Source organism: Ixodes scapularis, unplaced genomic scaffold (assembly GCF_016920785.2).
Source record: "Ixodes scapularis isolate PalLabHiFi unplaced genomic scaffold, ASM1692078v2 PGA_scaffold10__122_contigs__length_95168666, whole genome shotgun sequence".
NCBI classification, from domain to species: domain Eukaryota; kingdom Metazoa; phylum Arthropoda; class Arachnida; order Ixodida; family Ixodidae; genus Ixodes; species Ixodes scapularis.
In genome coordinates this window covers 67,955,065-67,975,151 of record NW_024609836.1, presented here as the reverse complement: position 1 = coordinate 67,975,151, position 20,087 = coordinate 67,955,065, and the positions used below count along the sequence as shown (strand labels likewise).

At 50.3% G+C, this 20,087-nt stretch overlaps 1 protein-coding gene, 5 non-coding genes and 16 pseudogenes across 6 annotated transcripts in view; all 22 read left to right on the top strand.

The window, feature by feature from the left end:
- LOC8033383 (tRNA (adenine(58)-N(1))-methyltransferase catalytic subunit TRMT61A) overlaps nt 1-20,087 on the top strand; it is a 98,895-nt gene that overhangs the window by 34,234 nt on the left and 44,574 nt on the right. The window lies entirely within an intron of this gene.
- On the top strand, nt 4,627-4,745 carry LOC121834941 (annotated as a pseudogene).
- On the top strand, nt 4,896-5,014 carry LOC121834923 (annotated as a pseudogene).
- LOC121834900 lies at nt 5,163-5,281 on the top strand. Its single transcript, XR_006077377.1, has one exon. It is a non-coding gene; the product is annotated as a 5S ribosomal RNA (ribosomal RNA).
- LOC121834922 lies at nt 5,431-5,549 on the top strand (annotated as a pseudogene).
- On the top strand, nt 5,699-5,817 carry LOC121834899. The gene has a single exon (XR_006077376.1). It is a non-coding gene; the product is annotated as a 5S ribosomal RNA (ribosomal RNA).
- LOC121834921 lies at nt 5,967-6,085 on the top strand (annotated as a pseudogene).
- Nucleotides 6,236-6,354, top strand: LOC121834920 (annotated as a pseudogene).
- Nucleotides 6,503-6,621, top strand: LOC121834897. The gene has a single exon (XR_006077374.1). It is a non-coding gene; the product is annotated as a 5S ribosomal RNA (ribosomal RNA).
- On the top strand, nt 6,770-6,888 carry LOC121834919 (annotated as a pseudogene).
- Nucleotides 7,038-7,156, top strand: LOC121834918 (annotated as a pseudogene).
- On the top strand, nt 7,305-7,423 carry LOC121834917 (annotated as a pseudogene).
- Nucleotides 7,572-7,690, top strand: LOC121834916 (annotated as a pseudogene).
- Nucleotides 7,839-7,957, top strand: LOC121834915 (annotated as a pseudogene).
- Nucleotides 8,107-8,225, top strand: LOC121834914 (annotated as a pseudogene).
- LOC121834912 lies at nt 8,374-8,492 on the top strand (annotated as a pseudogene).
- Nucleotides 8,642-8,760, top strand: LOC121834911 (annotated as a pseudogene).
- Nucleotides 8,910-9,028, top strand: LOC120844954. Its single transcript, XR_005716516.2, has one exon. It is a non-coding gene; the product is annotated as a 5S ribosomal RNA (ribosomal RNA).
- On the top strand, nt 9,177-9,295 carry LOC120845078 (annotated as a pseudogene).
- On the top strand, nt 9,444-9,562 carry LOC120845089 (annotated as a pseudogene).
- Nucleotides 9,711-9,829, top strand: LOC120844952. Its single transcript, XR_005716514.2, has one exon. It is a non-coding gene; the product is annotated as a 5S ribosomal RNA (ribosomal RNA).
- Nucleotides 14,803-14,921, top strand: LOC120845025 (annotated as a pseudogene).

Here is a 20,087-nt window from a genome sequence, read left to right as displayed (position 1 = left end):
CGCGCCACAAATCGCGTACTAGAAAGAACGAGCAGGCGGCCATCCCAGCTCTGCGCCCCCGGGAAGTGAATGTGTCATCCCTGGACTACCCGCCGCTGCACGGGAAGGATTAGCCCCCTTCTCGGTCGGTGAGAAGAATTTTCCCTTCCCCTTGGGCGGCCTCGCCGTCGTTCCTCTCTTCACGGTCTTTTCTTCCTTCTTCTCCCTTCCGCTTCTCTTATCATCGCTTATCTCTTGGTCCCCTAGACGTCTCTATAACTAAATAAGCCAACCTAATGAACAACATTAAAATAGCCACTTTCAACTGTGTAGGCGTAACAGCACGAAAGAGGAAGCGGTTTTTAATGGATCTTCTGAACGAAGAGCACGCAGACATAATCTTTTTACAGGAGACGAAAATCTGCTCGGCAGAGAAGGCAAAGAGTTTCGTCCAATTCTTCGGGCACATCTTTTGGTGTGTACACACGCTAACCTCGGACCTGAACCGCGCCGGAGGCACCGCCGTCCTAATCAGGAAAAGTACCGGCATCCGGATTGCTCATCCTGAACTCTGCGCCGATGGACGTTTCGCGCTGGTTGACGTCTTGATCGGGAATGAACTAACGCGGCTAATATCCGTGTATGCTCCTAGCAACCCATCAGAGCGAAAGGATTTTTTCATTGGACTCCGTACACAGCTCGAGACCCCCGCGACGCTCGTCGTCGGGGGAGACTTCAACTGTGTGCTGAATGGCCGCGACCGAGTGCGCGGATCAACGGTCCCCAGAATCGATGTGGGCGCCAATACGCTTCGCGACGCTATGCGCGACTTCGATCTTGTGGACGTGACTCAGGTGCTCGACAGTTTCTCTCCGCGCTTTACCAGATGGCAGGGTGCATCCCAGGCCAGGCTGGACAGAGTATATGTATCAAGTGAGCTATGCGACGGGGTTCAATCCTATGACGCGAAAATCGTGCCCTTCTCGGACCACGGCTTCGTCGCCACAGTTCTACGAGCAGGCGCGCCGGTGGCCGAGCGAGCGCGACGCAACACAACATGGAAGATGAACGCCAGCGTCCTGGAGAGCGAGGAGTTCGTCGGGAAAACGAGGTGTGCTCTGGAGAGGCTGGTCGAGAGCGGCGTAGATGCGGTCACCTGGGAGAGTTTTAAGGCAAATCTCCGGGAGTCGGCCTGCGCGTTTGGCCGTCGCAGGGCTGCTGAGGCACGTGAGACTCGAATCCACCTGGCCAAGACCCTGCGGATGCTTCTAGAGGAGGAGGAGCAAAACCCTGGAACGTTTGCGGACGACATAAAGAACTGCAAAGAACAGCTGCTCGGTATACTCGAAGAGCGCTACAGGGGAGCTCAAGTCAGGAGCAGAGTGCAGGCTCTTGAGGGGGAAATACAGCCTTGCAAGATCTTCCGCACACATGAGAGACAGAGGGTGAGAGAAAACACCTTAAAGGACACATGCAAAGGAAAAAAAAAATTTTTTTAGACAGCTTAGATGGAAAAAGGATGTCATAAAACGATTTTACAACGAAGAAACAAAATTTTTAGAACTATATTTACGGCGCTATACGAATTTGTAGTTGGCGCTCGCGGGAACCGCCGCTGGTCACGTGGTAGGCCCGCGCGCCGCCGCGCTGCGTCGCCGCCGCACGCTGAGCGTTGTGCGAACGCCGCTTCAACGCGTTTCTCCACGCCGCCGTCGCCGCCGCCGCACAAGTTCGTCTGCTTCGGGGCGCCGCCGCCGTCGTCTGACCGGCGCACAGGCCTATCGCGTCTGCTTGCGCTTTTTCAGGAGTTTCCTTTGGGCTCTAAAAGTTACTTATTCGTCTTGGTTTTTTGTTATACTTCAAACAAAGATGAATAAGTTACTTTTAGAGGCCATAGGAAGCTTCCGAAAGAGCGCAAGCACCACGTGATAAATAAAGACCAGTCACGTGATAAATACAGACCACTTTTCCGCGGTGCCCGCGGGCGCCAACTACAAATTCGTTTTGCGCCGTAAATATAGCTCTAAAAATTTTTTTTCTTCGTTGTAAAATCGTTTTATGGCGTCCTTTTTCCATCTAAGCCGTTTAAAGAAAATGTTTTTTTCCTTTGCATGTGTCCTTTAAGGGAAGTGCGTGGCGAGAGGGGCGTAGCAACATCGCAGCAAGAAATTGCGGGCGCGTTTGAGGAGGCTTTCGGGAGGTTGTTTCAAGAGGAAAACCTGGACGAGACCGCCTTCGGGTCAATTTTACATGAGTCGCCGACCGTGCCCGAAGAAGCAAGTGACCTTATGAACTGTCCAATTCGACTGTCAGAAGTCAAGCAAGCTATAAAAAGACTGTCACGCAACAAGGCGCCCGGCCCGGACGGCATTGGAGCAGAGTTTTATAAGATCTTCTCGGATGCGCTCTGCCCAATCCTGGTTCAGGTGTTCGAGGACATAAAGAAACGCAAGCTGCTCCCCCCGTCCATGAGGGAAAGTTTTACTGTACTGATACCGAAGAAGTCAAAGACAAGTCCTATAGCTGAGGTCACTGACTTCCGCCCGATCAGCCTACTTTGCTGTGACTACAAGATTCTAGCCAAGATACTGGCAAGACGACTCGACACTGGGCTTAGATCCGTCATAGGGCCCCATCAGAGCTACGGGATCCGTGGCCGATCGATAGCGCGGAACCTGCACGCCATGCGCTCCGTCTGCGAGGCGACCGCTGTGGGTCACGAGCCTCTCGCTGTGATTCAGCTGGACCTGCGTCAAGCGTTTGACAGGGTGTCTCATAAATTTCTCCATGCAGCACTCAAACACTTCGGTGTGGGGGAGGAGCTGCGGGGGTGGATAGCCCTCTGCTACCGCGACATCAGCACACGCCTACTCATCAACGGAGACAGGGGAGCGCCCATCCGCATAGGGAGGTCGGTCCGTCAGGGATGCCCCCTTTCGCCAATTCTCTTCGCGCTGCAGCTTGAGCCACTATGTCGCGCGATCAATGAAGACCAAACTATCACGGGACTACAACTAGGAAACGAGAATGTCCGCGTTTTAGCCTTTGCGGATGACGTGTCCTTCGTTTGCTCTTCCAAGAGACAGGTGGAGACCATCTTGCGGCATGTGGAGAATTTCACCGTCGCAGCAGGCGCGGAGATAAACAGGGAAAAGTCGGTGGGAGCGTGGCTTGGGGGATGGGCAACAACGCCAAAGCTCTTCGCAGGGATTGGCTGGACCACGTCAGTCGGAAACTATCTCGGTGTTCCTATTGACCCACAGGGACCTTCCTCCACAGTATGGAAAAAGGCGGCCAACTCGGTAGCATCCAAGCTCTCACCCTGGCAGTGCAGACATCTCTCCTTTTTCAACCGTGCCTACGTATGCAACGCTGTCATATACCCAGCCGTTCTCTACAAGGCGCAGGCCGTATGCTGCCCTGGAGTGACGGCCAAGAGGATACACAGAAGCTGGGCCGTCTTTGTCTGGAAATCATCCATGGAACGGACACGGCGGGAGCACCTCTTCCTACACCAGGAGGGCGGAGGTCTTGGCCTGGTAAACATCGTGCTCAAGCTACATGTACATCGTTTTCTCCTCTTCCGGGACGCAAAGGACCCCGTTCTCCTGAGTGCGCTACACCACCTCGGCTTCCCTTACCTGGGAAGATGGATGGTGACCACCAGTGGCCGCACAGCGAAGGCAGCCGCATTGCGCTTTTACAGCGAAATAGCGGCCTCCATCGAGTTCTTCCTGGCTCGGTTCTCCTGGGACTATTTGGCGACCGTCGGCAAAAGAAAACTCTACTGGGACACAGTTTCTGTGACCTTTCCATCACCTTTGTATAGGCCGCCGCCAGTACCCGACGGCACAGCAGGACTTTTCAAGCTCGTGCGCCGTCTCCCTGTCTCTGCGGCCAGCAAGGACTTTTTTGTGCGCATGCATCTGGAGGTGCTTCCAGTCAAAACATGGCTGCACCGGAGGGGGATTTTTGTGCCCTGGTCGCTCAACTGCGACCTCTGCGGTGCCACCGAGACCATCCCACACGTCCTCGTCGAGTGCTCGAACGCCTACCTGTTCTGGGACGAGATGAGGACGATTTTCAACCTAAGAACGGCTTTCGACGTAGAGTGGGTTAACCTCAAGTATCTGGCTCTAGGCGGCAGGGAGACGGCGGAGGTGACCTATGTGTTGGTGCTACTAGGACTGCACGCCATCTGGCAATCGCGCACTGCGATGGTGCAATGCCACATAGACGCACGCCCAACCTGGGACTACTTCGTGGCCAAGCTGGACTGGGTGATATCACTGATTGACAGGGGGACAAGCACAGCGACCGACGAGTGGCGGTGCGTGGAAGGACAGCTGGAGGCCGGGGGTATCCGCCGTAGGCACCGGCCTCAGCGTGGTGGGGTTTGGCGGCTACCTCGCGAGAACCAGTGCGGGGAAGCTGAGTGAGGGGCGCGCTGCGCAGGGGCGCCCTGTTGTGTTGTAAATACGTCATTCCCATGCCCATATAACGTATCTTTCCTCTGTTTTTGCTCGGGCCAGTGACGGTCAAGTTCGTTCTGCTTTGTAAGTCTATCTGTTCAACTGTTGTGCAAACCACCTGCGAGTGGAAATCATCTGTAAATAATATGTAAATAATTGTGTTTAAAAAAAAAAAAAAATCGGCCATACCACGCTGAATGCGCCGGTTCTCGTCCGATCACCGAAGCTAAGCAGCATCGGGCTCCGTCAGTACTTGGGAGGGAGACCACCTGGGAACACGGAGTGCTGATGGCACACTTTATTTTAAATGCGCTGGTGCTTTCTTTCTATCTTTTTTTTTTTAAATTAATTAAAATATAAACGTTAGGGAATGGGACGAGAAAGCCAGACAAACGAAGCGCTTTCGTTGCAATCTACCTATATCCTTTTGGTAGCCTCCATATCGCCATCGGCCATACCACGCTGAATGCGCCGGTTCTCGTCCGATCACCGAAGCCAAGCAGCATCGGGCTCCGTCAGTACTTGGGAGGGAGACCACCTGGGAACACGGAGTGCTGATGGCACACTTTATTTTAAATGCGCTGGTGCTTTCTTTCTATCTTTTTTTTTAAATTAATTAAAATATAAACGTTAGGGAATGGGACGAGAAAGCCAGACAAACGAAGCGCTTTCGTTGCAATCTACCTATATCCTTTTGGTAGCCTCCATATCGCCATCGGCCATACCACGCTGAATGCGCCGGTTCTCGTCCGATCACCGAAGCTAAGCAGCATCGGGCTCCGTCAGTACTTGGGAGGGAGACCACCTGGGAACACGGAGTGCTGATGGCACACTTTATTTTAAATGCGCTGGTGCTTTCTTTCTATCTTTTTTTTTTAAATTAATTAAAATATAAACGTTAGGGAATGGGACGAGAAAGCCAGACAAACGAAGCGCTTTCGTTGCAATCTACCTATATCCTTTTGGTAGCCTCCATATCGCCATCGGCCATACCACGCTGAATGCGCCGGTTCTCGTCCGATCACCGAAGCCAAGCAGCATCGGGCTCCGTCAGTACTTGGGAGGGAGACCACCTGGGAACACGGAGTGCTGATGGCACACTTTATTTTAAATGCGCTGGTGCTTTCTTTCTATCTTTTTTTTTTAAAATAATTAAAATATAAACGTTAGGGAATGGGACGAGAAAGCCAGACAAACGAAGCGCTTTCGTTGCAATCTACCTATATCCTTTTGGTAGCCTCCATATCGCCATCGGCCATACCACGCTGAATGCGCCGGTTCTCGTCCGATCACCGAAGCTAAGCAGCATCGGGCTCCGTCAGTACTTGGGAGGGAGACCACCTGGGAACACGGAGTGCTGATGGCACACTTTATTTTAAATGCGCTGGTGCTTTCTTTCTATCTTTTTTTTTTAAATTAATTAAAATATAAACGTTAGGGAATGGGACGAGAAAGCCAGACAAACGAAGCGCTTTCGTTGCAATCTACCTATATCCTTTTGGTAGCCTCCATATCGCCATCGGCCATACCACGCTGAATGCGCCGGTTCTCGTCCGATCACCGAAGCCAAGCAGCATCGGGCTCCGTCAGTACTTGGGAGGGAGACCACCTGGGAACACGGAGTGCTGATGGCACACTTTATTTTAAATGCGCTGGTGCTTTCTTTCTATCTTTTTTTTTTTAAATTAATTAAAATATAAACGTTAGGGAATGGGACGAGAAAGCCAGACAAACGAAGCGCTTTCGTTGCAATCTACCTATATCCTTTTGGTAGCCTCCATATCGCCATCGGCCATACCACGCTGAATGCGCCGGTTCTCGTCCGATCACCGAAGCCAAGCAGCATCGGGCTCCGTCAGTACTTGGGAGGGAGACCACCTGGGAACACGGAGTGCTGATGGCACACTTTATTTTAAATGCGCTGGTGCTTTCTTTCTATCTTTTTTTTTAAATTAATTAAAATATAAACGTTAGGGAATGGGACGAGAAAGCCAGACAAACGAAGCGCTTTCGTTGCAATCTACCTATATCCTTTTGGTAGCCTCCATATCGCCATCGGCCATACCACGCTGAATGCGCCGGTTCTCGTCCGATCACCGAAGCTAAGCAGCATCGGGCTCCGTCAGTACTTGGGAGGGAGACCACCTGGGAACACGGAGTGCTGATGGCACACTTTATTTTAAATGCGCTGGTGCTTTCTTTCTATCTTTTTTTTTAAATTAATTAAAATATAAACGTTAGGGAATGGGACGAGAAAGCCAGACAAACGAAGCGCTTTCGTTGCAATCTACCTATATCCTTTTGGTAGCCTCCATATCGCCATCGGCCATACCACGCTGAATGCGCCGGTTCTCGTCCGATCACCGAAGCCAAGCAGCATCGGGCTCCGTCAGTACTTGGGAGGGAGACCACCTGGGAACACGGAGTGCTGATGGCACACTTTATTTTAAATGCGCTGGTGCTTTCTTTCTATCTTTTTTTTTTAAATTAATTAAAATATAAACGTTAGGGAATGGGACGAGAAAGCCAGACAAACGAAGCGCTTTCGTTGCAATCTACCTATATCCTTTTGGTAGCCTCCATATCGCCATCGGCCATACCACGCTGAATGCGCCGGTTCTCGTCCGATCACCGAAGCCAAGCAGCATCGGGCTCCGTCAGTACTTGGGAGGGAGACCACCTGGGAACACGGAGTGCTGATGGCACACTTTATTTTAAATGCGCTGGTGCTTTCTTTCTATCTTTTTTTTTAAATTAATTAAAATATAAACGTTAGGGAATGGGACGAGAAAGCCAGACAAACGAAGCGCTTTCGTTGCAATCTACCTATATCCTTTTGGTAGCCTCCATATCGCCATCGGCCATACCACGCTGAATGCGCCGGTTCTCGTCCGATCACCGAAGCCAAGCAGCATCGGGCTCCGTCAGTACTTGGGAGGGAGACCACCTGGGAACACGGAGTGCTGATGGCACACTTTATTTTAAATGCGCTGGTGCTTTCTTTCTATCTTTTTTTTTAAATTAATTAAAATATAAACGTTAGGGAATGGGACGAGAAAGCCAGACAAACGAAGCGCTTTCGTTGCAATCTACCTATATCCTTTTGGTAGCCTCCATATCGCCATCGGCCATACCACGCTGAATGCGCCGGTTCTCGTCCGATCACCGAAGCCAAGCAGCATCGGGCTCCGTCAGTACTTGGGAGGGAGACCACCTGGGAACACGGAGTGCTGATGGCACACTTTATTTTAAATGCGCTGGTGCTTTCTTTCTATCTTTTTTTTTAAATTAATTAAAATATAAACGTTAGGGAATGGGACGAGAAAGCCAGACAAACGAAGCGCTTTCGTTGCAATCTACCTATATCCTTTTGGTAGCCTCCATATCGCCATCGGCCATACCACGCTGAATGCGCCGGTTCTCGTCCGATCACCGAAGCCAAGCAGCATCGGGCTCCGTCAGTACTTGGGAGGGAGACCACCTGGGAACACGGAGTGCTGATGGCACACTTTATTTTAAATGCGCTGGTGCTTTCTTTCTATCTTTTTTTTTTAAATTAATTAAAATATAAACGTTAGGGAATGGGACGAGAAAGCCAGACAAACGAAGCGCTTTCGTTGCAATCTACCTATATCCTTTTGGTAGCCTCCATATCGCCATCGGCCATACCACGCTGAATGCGCCGGTTCTCGTCCGATCACCGAAGCCAAGCAGCATCGGGCTCCGTCAGTACTTGGGAGGGAGACCACCTGGGAACACGGAGTGCTGATGGCACACTTTATTTTAAATGCGCTGGTGCTTTCTTTCTATCTTTTTTTTTAAATTAATTAAAATATAAACGTTAGGGAATGGGACGAGAAAGCCAGACAAACGAAGCGCTTTCGTTGCAATCTACCTATATCCTTTTGGTAGCCTCCATATCGCCATCGGCCATACCACGCTGAATGCGCCGGTTCTCGTCCGATCACCGAAGCCAAGCAGCATCGGGCTCCGTCAGTACTTGGGAGGGAGACCACCTGGGAACACGGAGTGCTGATGGCACACTTTATTTTAAATGCGCTGGTGCTTTCTTTCTATCTTTTTTTTTTAAATTAATTAAAATATAAACGTTAGGGAATGGGACGAGAAAGCCAGACAAACGAAGCGCTTTCGTTGCAATCTACCTATATCCTTTTGGTAGCCTCCATATCGCCATCGGCCATACCACGCTGAATGCGCCGGTTCTCGTCCGATCACCGAAGCCAAGCAGCATCGGGCTCCGTCAGTACTTGGGAGGGAGACCACCTGGGAACACGGAGTGCTGATGGCACACTTTATTTTAAATGCGCTGGTGCTTTCTTTCTATCTTTTTTTTTTAAATTAATTAAAATATAAACGTTAGGGAATGGGACGAGAAAGCCAGACAAACGAAGCGCTTTCGTTGCAATCTACCTATATCCTTTTGGTAGCCTCCATATCGCCATCGGCCATACCACGCTGAATGCGCCGGTTCTCGTCCGATCACCGAAGCTAAGCAGCATCGGGCTCCGTCAGTACTTGGGAGGGAGACCACCTGGGAACACGGAGTGCTGATGGCACACTTTATTTTAAATGCGCTGGTGCTTTCTTTCTATCTTTTTTTTTAAATTAATTAAAATATAAACGTTAGGGAATGGGACGAGAAAGCCAGACAAACGAAGCGCTTTCGTTGCAATCTACCTATATCCTTTTGGTAGCCTCCATATCGCCATCGGCCATACCACGCTGAATGCGCCGGTTCTCGTCCGATCACCGAAGCCAAGCAGCATCGGGCTCCGTCAGTACTTGGGAGGGAGACCACCTGGGAACACGGAGTGCTGATGGCACACTTTATTTTAAATGCGCTGGTGCTTTCTTTCTATCTTTTTTTTTAAATTAATTAAAATATAAACGTTAGGGAATGGGACGAGAAAGCCAGACAAACGAAGCGCTTTCGTTGCAATCTACCTATATCCTTTTGGTAGCCTCCATATCGCCATCGGCCATACCACGCTGAATGCGCCGGTTCTCGTCCGATCACCGAAGCCAAGCAGCATCGGGCTCCGTCAGTACTTGGGAGGGAGACCACCTGGGAACACGGAGTGCTGATGGCACACTTTATTTTAAATGCGCTGGTGCTTTCTTTCTATCTTTTTTTTTAAATTAATTAAAATATAAACGTTAGGGAATGGGACGAGAAAGCCAGACAAACGAAGCGCTTTCGTTGCAATCTACCTATATCCTTTTGGTAGCCTCCATATCGCCATCGGCCATACCACGCTGAATGCGCCGGTTCTCGTCCGATCACCGAAGCTAAGCAGCATCGGGCTCCGTCAGTACTTGGGAGGGAGACCGCCTGGGAACACGGAGTGCTGATGGCACACTTTATTTTAAATACGCCGGTGCTTTCTTTCTATCTTTTTTTTAAAATTAATTAAAATATAAACGTTAGGGAATGGGACGAGAAAGCCAGACAAACGAAGCGCTTTCGTTGCAATCTATCTATTTCCTTTTGGTAGCCTCCATATCGCCATCGGCCATACCACGCGGGATTCAGCTTCTGGCACTCGCCGAGAACGGTCGCAGGATGGCTGGCTCCAACGGAGCTGCGACAACGGCCCCAGTTGGCCGCGGTACTTTTGCTGCGTCATCGTCTGCCGACGACTACAAGGTGGTGTTGCCTCCCATCCCAATGGGTGCAACGATTTTAAATTCAGTACTTTTGCATTGCGATTTGAGAGGCCGCCCCTATCGTATTGAAGATTTCCGCCAAGAACTGAAGCGGTGCGCCGTCCTGTCCGAGATTGTGGCGCTCGGTGCTTTCCAGATGAACCATGTCTGGTTAGCCACGCTGCGAACGCCGGAAGCCAAGAAGCGGCTCATCGACTGCAAAGAGTTGAAAGTGAAGGACCTGAGGTGTGTTGTCATCGACCCCAGCAGCACGGAAGTCCGTCTACGCCTCCATTGGGTCCCGTATCATGTGACGGACGACGCGGTGAACAAGTTTTTGGAACCCTACGGCAAGGTTATAGAAGTCGCACGTGAGAAGTGGCGCGTCGAGGGATTCGAGGGCATCGAGTCGACTACCCGGGTGGCACGCATGACGCTGAAGAGCGGCGTCACGCCCGACGGAATGCCTCATCAGCTGCGGCTTCAGGGGGTGAACGTCCTTATCGTAATCCCAGGGAGGGCGCCGGTCTGCCTGCGCTGTAAGCGTGCTGGGCACATCAGGCGCGACTGCCGCGTGCCTAAGTGCTCGGTGTGCTCACGTTTCGGCCACGAGAAAGAGGAGTGCGTAAAGACCTACGCCCGAGTAACTGGTGGAGCGGCGGCGGAAGACCTTTTGCCCCTAACCATGGATATCGACGAGGCTGAGCGTTCCGCTCAGGGACAACAAGACGAAGCTCCACCGTCTGGTGAGCCCTGCAGTCATCCTGTTGGAGCGGACGGCTCGATTGAAGTCTCGCCTGTAAAGGACAAGAAGAAGGAGGTGACTGGTGGCTTTCCTGAACCGGACAGCGCGGCACTCCCTCCCACGGCGACGCCAAGGGAGAAGACCGTAGCCCCGCGCGAGGCCTCCCCCCCGACTTTCGAGAAGGCGCCTTCCGAAGGTCACGACACTATGGACGAAACCACCGAGTCCATCAAGCGTGGTCTCGACGAGAACCCTCCGTCGACGCCGGGCATGACACCCAGGCCCAACCCTTGGATGAAGAGGACAAAGAAGGGGCGTTTCCAGCCCACGCCCACCTTAACCCCAGATGACCGGAGGCGACTCAACAGCAAGTAAGGCGGCTGACGCCTGGTTACAAAGACTGACGTCCGAATGCCAAGGCAAGTGCTACAGCAAGACACATGATTTGTACGTTCCAACCAGCAATAACGGTCGCATCGCTAAATGTTCGAGGTTTGAGCGCCAGGAAAAAACAATACCAATTACAGCGTTTGCTGCTTAAAGAGAAACCCGATTTCTTAGCGGTGCAAGAGACTAAAATGGCTGAGGAGGAACAGGTTGCTAGTGCGCTTAGGCCTTTTCTGCAGTCGTACGAAGTTTGTGTCACCCACGCGGTTGGTTTTTCTGCCGGATGTTTTCTTTTTCTTAAAAAGTCCCTGCCCTTGTCGGAGTTAGCTGTAACCACCGACACGGAAGGGCGGTTCATCATGTGTGATTTTTCCTTGGCGTCTTTTCAGTGGCGAATTGTTTGTGTGTATGCGCCTAGTACGGTTAAAGACCGTGTTTCCTTTTTTATTGGCTTACGCCGTTTTCTAGATTGTGATAAAACGGTTGTGTTGTTGGGCGATTTTAACTGCGTTGTAAGGGCAGCAGACAGGACGCCCCTGAGGCGGAGCAGCGACAAGAGTGCGCAAGTTTTAAGCGAACTGGTTGAAGACTTTGACTTGGTTGACGCCGGAACGGTGACGAATGAAACGAGCGAGATTCGTTTCACCCATTTCCAAGCGTCGTCTCATGCGCGCCTAGATAGAGTATACGTATCGGCCTCCGCGGCAGCAATGCTAAGAAAGTATCGCGTCACACCAGTGTTTTTTTCGGATCATTGCATGATTTCGACAACGATCGGCGAAAAAGCGCCGCCGAAGGCCAAGTTTAACTGGAAGCTGTGGAAGCTTAACACAAAACTGCTTGATGATGAAAGTTTTCTTGCAGCGGTAGATAACGTCTTCAAAACGTTTTTTAAAACCGCAAGGGACGATGTATTCGAGACATGGGAGCTCATCAAACAGGAAGTAAAGATGCTCGCTATCGAAAGGTCGTCGATTTTAGCGTACGAGGCACGTTGCGACGAACGTGGCTTGATCGAAGATTTGCAAGCTCTGTCAAGAGCTGAGTGTGAGCGACCCGGCACAGCTCTTAAAGATTTGGAAACGGTTAAGCAACGTCTGGCGCATTTTCATCAAGAGCGTTACCGCGGAGCCATTGTTCGGACTCGATCAGAGAAGTACTTGATGGGAGAACAGCCTACTAAACGGTCTTTGGCGGATGAGAAAAGGTTCGCGCTTCGCAACGAAATTGGCGAAATCGAGTACAACGGAGTGATTAACACGAGCCCCGGTAGTATTGAGCAGGCGTTTGTCGCACACTATAGGCAAGTTTTTGAAACCCAAGTTAAAGGAAGGCAGGACCCTATGTGTGGAAAACTTCTAGAGTCCCTGCCGCAACTAACGGAAGAGGAGAAGGAAAACCTCACAGAGCCGATCACTCTTCAAGAGGTCGAGAGAGCAATAGACGATTTGCCGAGCTCGAAAACGCCAGGACCGGACGGGCTATGCGCCGAATTTTATAAGAAATACAAAACCGTAATCGCTCCGCTTTTTTTAGAAGTGATTTGTAAAGCATACGAAAGGAAAGTACTGCCGCCGTCTTTTTCACGTACATACACTGTGTTAATTCCCAAAAGTGATGACGTTGCGAAACTACGTCAAGTCACTGGTTTCCGCCCGATAACTCTGTGTAATGTAGATTACAAGATTTTTGCTAAAATCCTAGCGAGGAGGTTCCAGAGTGTTGCCTGCCAGCTCATTGGAGAGCATCAGACCTGTGGAATACAGGGTCGATCTATTTTGACGAATGTGCACGTTGCCCGAACTGTTTTGGAGGCGTGTGACGATGGCATGGGCCAAGTTGCCATGCTTCAACTGGACCTAGATAAGGCTTTCGATCGTGTTAAGCACGATGTCCTTTTTGATGTTTTAAAGCACGTGAATGTGGGCGAGCGTATTTTGGACGGGGTTAAAATGGCGTACCAAGAGTGTACCACTAGGCTCATTGTGAACAGGGAATTGACTGAACCGATACGTGTGCGAACATCCGTAAGACAAGGATGTCCCTTGTCGCCGTTATTGTTTAACCTCTATTTGGAACTTTTTTGTTTAAGTGTTCAGAACAGTAATCAATGTCACGGATTCCGGATGGAAAATGAGGAGATAAAAGTCATGAGCTATGCAGATGATGTCGCGGTTTTTTGTAGCGATAAGCCAAGTATTAGCGCGGCTGTGAAGTTGGCAAGAGACTTCTGTAAGGCTACAGGGGCAGCCATAAATTTGAGCAAGTGCCGTGGGTTTTGGCACGGAGAGTGGGCCACAACCCCTTCGGTGTTTGAAGGGGTGTGTTGGGACCGTGTGCCGTGCACTTACCTCGGTGTGCCACTACAATGTTACAGGCAAAGCAAACCCTATTGGTCGGGAGTCGCCGCCGACCTGGACAGACGCGCTTCCCGTTGGAAGCAGCGTGAGCTGTCCATATTTGCCAGAGCGACAGTATGTAATATTTTTCTCATTGCAAAATTATGGTACGTGATGCAGGCCATTCATTGTGCTCGCTTGAATGTGCAGAAATTTCACCGTGTTTTTGCCACGTTTATTTGGAATTCAGAGTGGGAGCCGATGAGGAGAGACAATCTTTTCCATCGGATTCGTCACGGTGGTCTCGGTCTCTCGCATTTGTTTTGCAAACAGATTGTGTCCCGATTCTTTTTTCTACGAGACCAAGAGCATCCTTTCATACGTACATTTATACAAACCAAATTGTCTCCTCATTTGCCATCCTTTCTCGTTTCGTCCCATGGCGGCGAACTTAGGAGATTAGTGGGATATCAAAAGGAGGTGGTAGACGCAGTGTTATTTTTGTCTGCCCGTTTTTCTTTTGAGTATTTGTCTGCTGTTAGCAAGAAAACACTTACACGCGATTTATTGATAAGTTTGTTTCCAAACCCGTTGTATAGAACTGTAGTCTGTAGCGGGGGCCAAGATGTGCTCAAGAGAGTGAAGAATATGTGCGTTCCCCCTTCCGTTAAAACGTTCTTTTTTAAACTGCATTCCAATACACTGCCCGTTAAGGTGTGGCTTCAAGGAAAGGGTATTGATGTTCCGTGGTCGGTAGACTGTATTTTATGTAAGAAACCTGAGACTATCGAGCACGTTTTCATTTTTTGCTGGGATGCGGTATTTTTTTGGGACGTGCTCCAGCGCACGTTGAAGAAACAACTGTGCATTAGCCAATCAGTTATACGTTTCTTGAATGTGAGTAACGATGATGGCATACCTTTTGATATGATTATGTTGTTGGGTTTGTGCAGTATTTGGAGGTCGCGCATGGCGGTCCGTCATGCCGACCCTAGTGTGAAAGAAGTGCATCATTATTTTTTCAGCCTTGTTAAGCAAGTGGAAAGTGTTTTTTCAAACCGTAAAACGAAACCCGAGTGGCTAGAAATTTGTAAACCGCTCCTCGAAATGCGAGGATTTTAATGTACCCTGCAATAAGGCTTGCAGAGTATTTTTTTTAAAGTGACATGACCGTTTTTGCATTCCTCCTGCAATAAAGAAATAAAAAAAAAAAAAAATCGGCCATACCATGCTGAATGCGCCGGTTCTCGTCCGATCACCGAAGCTAAGCAGCATCGGGCTCCGTCAGTACTTGGGAGGGAGACCACCTGGGAACACGGAGTGCTGATGGCACTTTTTTTTTTTTAAATACGCTGGTGCTTTCTCTTTTTTTAATTAATTTAAATATAAGCGCTAGGGAATGGGGCGAGAAAGGCCAGACAAGCCAAGCGCTTTCGTTGCAATCTACCTATTTCCTTTTGGTAACCTCGATATCGCCATCGGCCATACCATGCTGAACATTCTGTTTCCGGTGCTCGTCAAGCTCGGACGCACGAATGGTTGGCTCCGACGGAGCTGGGACAGCGGCCTTTTCGGGCCGTGGTATTGCTGGTACGGACGTTCCCCAGGATTATCGTATCCTTCAACCTCCTCTGCCGACAGGTACCGTGGTTTATACAACCGTTTTTTTGCACTGCGACATTTCCGGGCGGCCATACAAAATAGGCGACTTTAAATCAGGGCTCGAAAATGCTGGGGTCTTAAAAGACCTGAAAGCTTGTGGTTCCTTTCAAATGAATCACGTGTGGATGGCTACCTTCCACTCGCTGGCATCCAGACAGAAGATTCTGGAAACCAAGGAACTTTTGGTAAAGGGGAAGCGGTGTCTCGTGCTCGACCCCAACAAGGCCGAGGTGCGGCTTAAACTTCATTGGGTGCCGTGTGACGTTCCTGACGATGCCATCCGGAGGGCTCTCGAGCCCTACGGAAGAGTCGAAGGCATCGCCCGAGAAGCCTGGCACGAGGACGGTTTCCAAGGCGTGGAGTCCACCACAAGAGCGGTGCGGCTGACGCTCAAGGAGGGCGTCACTTTGGAGAAGGTCCCGCATCAACTGCGCCTTGTGCACGGGACTGCACTCGTAATCGCCCCAGGGCGCGCCCCCATGTGCTTGCGCTGCCGAAAGACGGGACACGTTCGACGACAGTGCAAGGTGCCGCGATGCGAACTTTTCCGCCGCTTTGGACACGAAAAAGAAGATTGTATTAAGACATACGCCACGGTGACAGATAACGGAGCTACCGATGAGCTGACCGAGCACTTGATGGACGAGGAGGAGGCTGAGGTTGCGGCGGGAGGCACCGCTCCCGTCAGCGTTATCAACAACCCGTCGCCGTTCGTCTTGGATGCTGCAGGCCCTGCGAACACCGCCCCCTCTTTCGCTGCATCATCGCAAACCGAGCCCGTGCAAGCTGGGACGGCCAAGAGGCAACAGAGCACGACCGATAATGACGGCACCGTGCTTCCAGAGGACACTCCCCCCAGCCAAAAGCGACAGACGACCGGACACGACGAGGCCACCTATCCGATGGAGGTAACACCGACAGAAAAGCTCAACCCCCCCGAGGACCGTCCAGAAGGCGTCGAAGATGCAAGCGCGGATGAGGACAACCAAGGGATGCCCGACCACCGCCTCAAGTGGAAGGCCCCCAGCCAGCGGAGGCACCGGTTCGACCCAAAGCCCCGTATTCCAGAGCCTCGCCGGTTAAAGGACGCAGTAGGTGTCCCTTAAGGTGTATCCACACGACGGACCGGGCCGCGGACCGATTGATCACGTGATGCGCGGCCCGCGGGCCGCCCGGCTGCAATGAGCATCCACACGGCGGACCAAAAGAGCAGACGATAGAGTGAACGGGCCGGCCTAACCCTCGACCTCACAGCTCCGCCAAACGCATGCAACGAGCTGCTTTGAGGCTATTCGTAAGGAGCCAAGATGAAGGTTGAACGAAAGCCTGGCGTTGACTATTGAGGACGAGGAGGACATAGGTGAACCGAAAAGGGCATGCATCTATTGTCCCACAGAGCTGGGAATTGCTCCACGAGCGCGATGAAGTAAAAAGTTGCATCGTCGCAATATGCCGCCATCGTCGCACAACAAAGGGTTCGTCTTCTTTGTCTTCAACAGTTGGCGCCAAAAGGACACGACTTTGGATTTGGATTCCAATCTAAACAACAAAAGTCAGCTTGTTGCCAGACTTAGCACTCAATTATACTAAAAACGCCGCGGTCCGCCGCCAAGGTCCGGGCGAGAAAAGCGCTTGGCATTTCTCACAAGCGCGGGCCGCGGACCGCCGGCGGACCTCGAAAAGCGGTGACGTAAGATCACGTGATGCGTGGCCCGCGGACCAAAACAGCAATTTGGTCCGTCGTGTGGATACACCTTTACGGATCTCCGCGGACCACGTTCACTTTTGGTAACCCTGTCACGAGTGTGGTAAGCCTAAAACAACGATTCCGCGACTTAATATTCTCACATTAAATTGCGTGAGCTTGATTGTTCGAAAGAGAAAGCAGTGGCTGTTAAATACGCTCTTGAGCAAACGAATAGACGTAGCACTGCTCCAGGAAACGAAGCTCACTTCCAGGCACGTTGAAGAAGCGTCAAAATTTTTTGAAAACATCTATGTTTTTCGTCATTCTTGTGCCATTTCAAGCAGTGCCGGCACGGCAGTCCTTGTCCGAAAACACAAAGGCATAGCAGTTTTTCCAGATTGGGAGACTGACCAAAGCGGCAGGGTGTGTGCTATAGATATGCTATACCAAAACGACATATTTCGAGTGGTCGCGGTTCACGCGCCGAATCAGCCCGCGGAAAGGAAGGTCTTCTTTATAAATCTCCGCCAGTACGTCAGCACTTCGGCAGCAACCATTTTAGGGGGCGATTTTAACTGTGTGCTAAATGCTAAGGACTCTTCTAGAGGCATCCAGCAAGACTCCAGTATTGCTGAGCTTAGAAAGCTGTTAAGAGATTTTGACTTCCAGGACGTAGCGGAGTTCGTGGATTCCCCTAACTTGGCATATACACATTGGCAGGGAGAATGTCATGCACGACTTGACCGGATTTACATGTCAAGTTGTTTGGCAACGGCCACGACCGGGTATTACGTTAGCCCGGTAGCCTTTTCTGACCACGCGTTGGTAGCGACCCAGATAGGCGAACAAATAAAAGGTCAGAAACGCCCGTCATCGTGGCAAAACTGGAAATTAAACGACAAGGCGCTGGAGGACGAGGATTTGCAAAAGATAGTGAAAGGCCTTATCGCGAACATGATGAAGAATAAGGAAGTAAACGCGGCTAACTGGGAGTTGCTAAAGGAAGAAATTAAAATGTCCGTTATATCGTTTTGCCAAGCGAAAGCGTTAGAGCGGCGCGCCGAAAAGCGAAGGCTGTGCAAGTTGCTGCACATGCTAGTGAGCGAGGAAAGTAAAGCTCCTGGTCTTTTCGCGGCAGACATTAAAGAGTGTAAAGCACGTCTGCTTGAGATCCTGGACACAGAGTACCGCGGAGCAATGGTGAGGTCTCGTCTACGCACGCTAGGCAGGGCGGAAGACCCAACGAAACTTTTTAAAACGCGTGAGCGGGAACGGGCGAGTCGGAATCAAATCAATGAACTGATGTCCGGGGAGAGTACTATATCTGAAGCCGCAGAAATTGAGAGGGAATTAGTTTCATTTTATAGCCGACTGTTGAATCAATCAAGCAGTTACGATCAGGCTCTAGTGGACAAGGCTTTAGAGTTAATGCCCAACGTGCCGGAAGATGTAGTCGATCTGATTAACGAAGATATTACCGAAGCAGAGGTCTGTAGAGCGATAAAAGAATTGGTGCCTAGGAAGTCACCTGGGGTAGACGGCCTCGGTGCGACTTTTTATAAGCAATTCTCTGCCGAGTTGGCTCCTATATAATAATAATAATAGCTTTATTTCCATTACAGGTAATGGCGGAGCTAAGGTTGGCTAAGGTTTACGCTGACGTCCATACCAGAAACCTGCTCCCTCCGTCAATGAGGCAAGCGTTAACCGTATTAATACCAAAAAAGAAAAGTGATAAATCCGTTCGTGGGTGCGACGACTTCAGACCGATAAGCCTGCTTACAACTGACTATAAAATCCTCGCGAAAATATTAGCTAAGCGACTAGAAATTGCTTACAAAACAGTGGTGGGAGGCCATCAAACATATGGTTTCAAGAATAAATCTATAACGACAAATCTGCATGTTATGCGAATTATCGCTGAAACCGCCGAGGCAATGGAACGCCCCACTGCTGTGTTGCAAATTGACCTAAAAAAAGCATTTGACAAAGTTTCGCATTCGTTTCTATCCTCAATACTGGAACACTGTAAAACTGGCAAGTATCTTTTGAAGTTCGTAAAGATATGCTACAGAGACATAAGTACGCGTCTTTTAATCAACGGTTGCAAGTCACGGCGCATTCCTGTGCGCTCATCGGTAAGACAGGGCTGCCCACTATCACCTATTCTTTTTGCTATTTATCTCGAACCCTTGTGCAGGGCGATTATAATGGATGATAACATCCGAGGAGTGAAGGTGGGCATAGCGTCAGCAAAACTTCTTGCTTACGCAGACGATGTTTCTGTGGTATGCTCTTCCCAGAAAGAAATGGTGATCGCTTTGAAGCATGTGAACGAGTTTTGTGTTGTTTCCGGGGCTGAAATGAACCCCAAAAAATCGGCGGGATCTTGGTTGGGACCGTGGCCTTCCAAGCCAGAAACATTTCTAAACATTGCGTGGTCCGGGGCCATTGAAAACTATTTAGGAGTGGGGCTGAGCAGACAGGCGCTAAGCACGGGTGCGGGAGGAATACATTTAAACACGCCAAGAGGAAAAGCGATAGAATGGCATGGAAGGCAAGTTCCTCTCCTAAGCAGAAGTTTCATTTGCAACGCTGTGTTCTTTTCGACTGTATGGTACTCTGCACAGGCCGTGCCTTGTACTAACAGTGACGTGCAAAAAATGCATCGATTTTGTGCAACCTATGTGTGGGACTCGTGTTTTGAAAGAATGCGAAGAAACAATTTGTTTATCAGTAAGAAAAAGGGAGGACTAGGCCTAGTAAACGTAGACATAAAGCTTAAAGTTCAACGGTTTTTGATCTTCCGTGACCGCGAAAAGCTCCCTGTAATGGCGGAGGCATTGCGGGTTCTGGGTGGACAATACCTTACTCCCTGGCTCGAGGAAGCTGAAGGCGTGCCCAAGAAAGTCACTACAGTATACGGTATTACCGGGAAATAAGAGACGCGGTTAGGTTCTTCGAGCAGCGGTTTTCGTGGGAGTACCTAAACAGAGTTAAAAGAAAACGGTTGTACTGGGACACCCTCGACCTCGTGATGCCACCACCAATATATCGTCAAATGTTTCCGCAGTGTGAAACCTCAGATGTGTTCAAGCGTTTAATGGCGTACCCTGTCCGCCCTGGGACAAAAGACTTTTTCGTTCGTT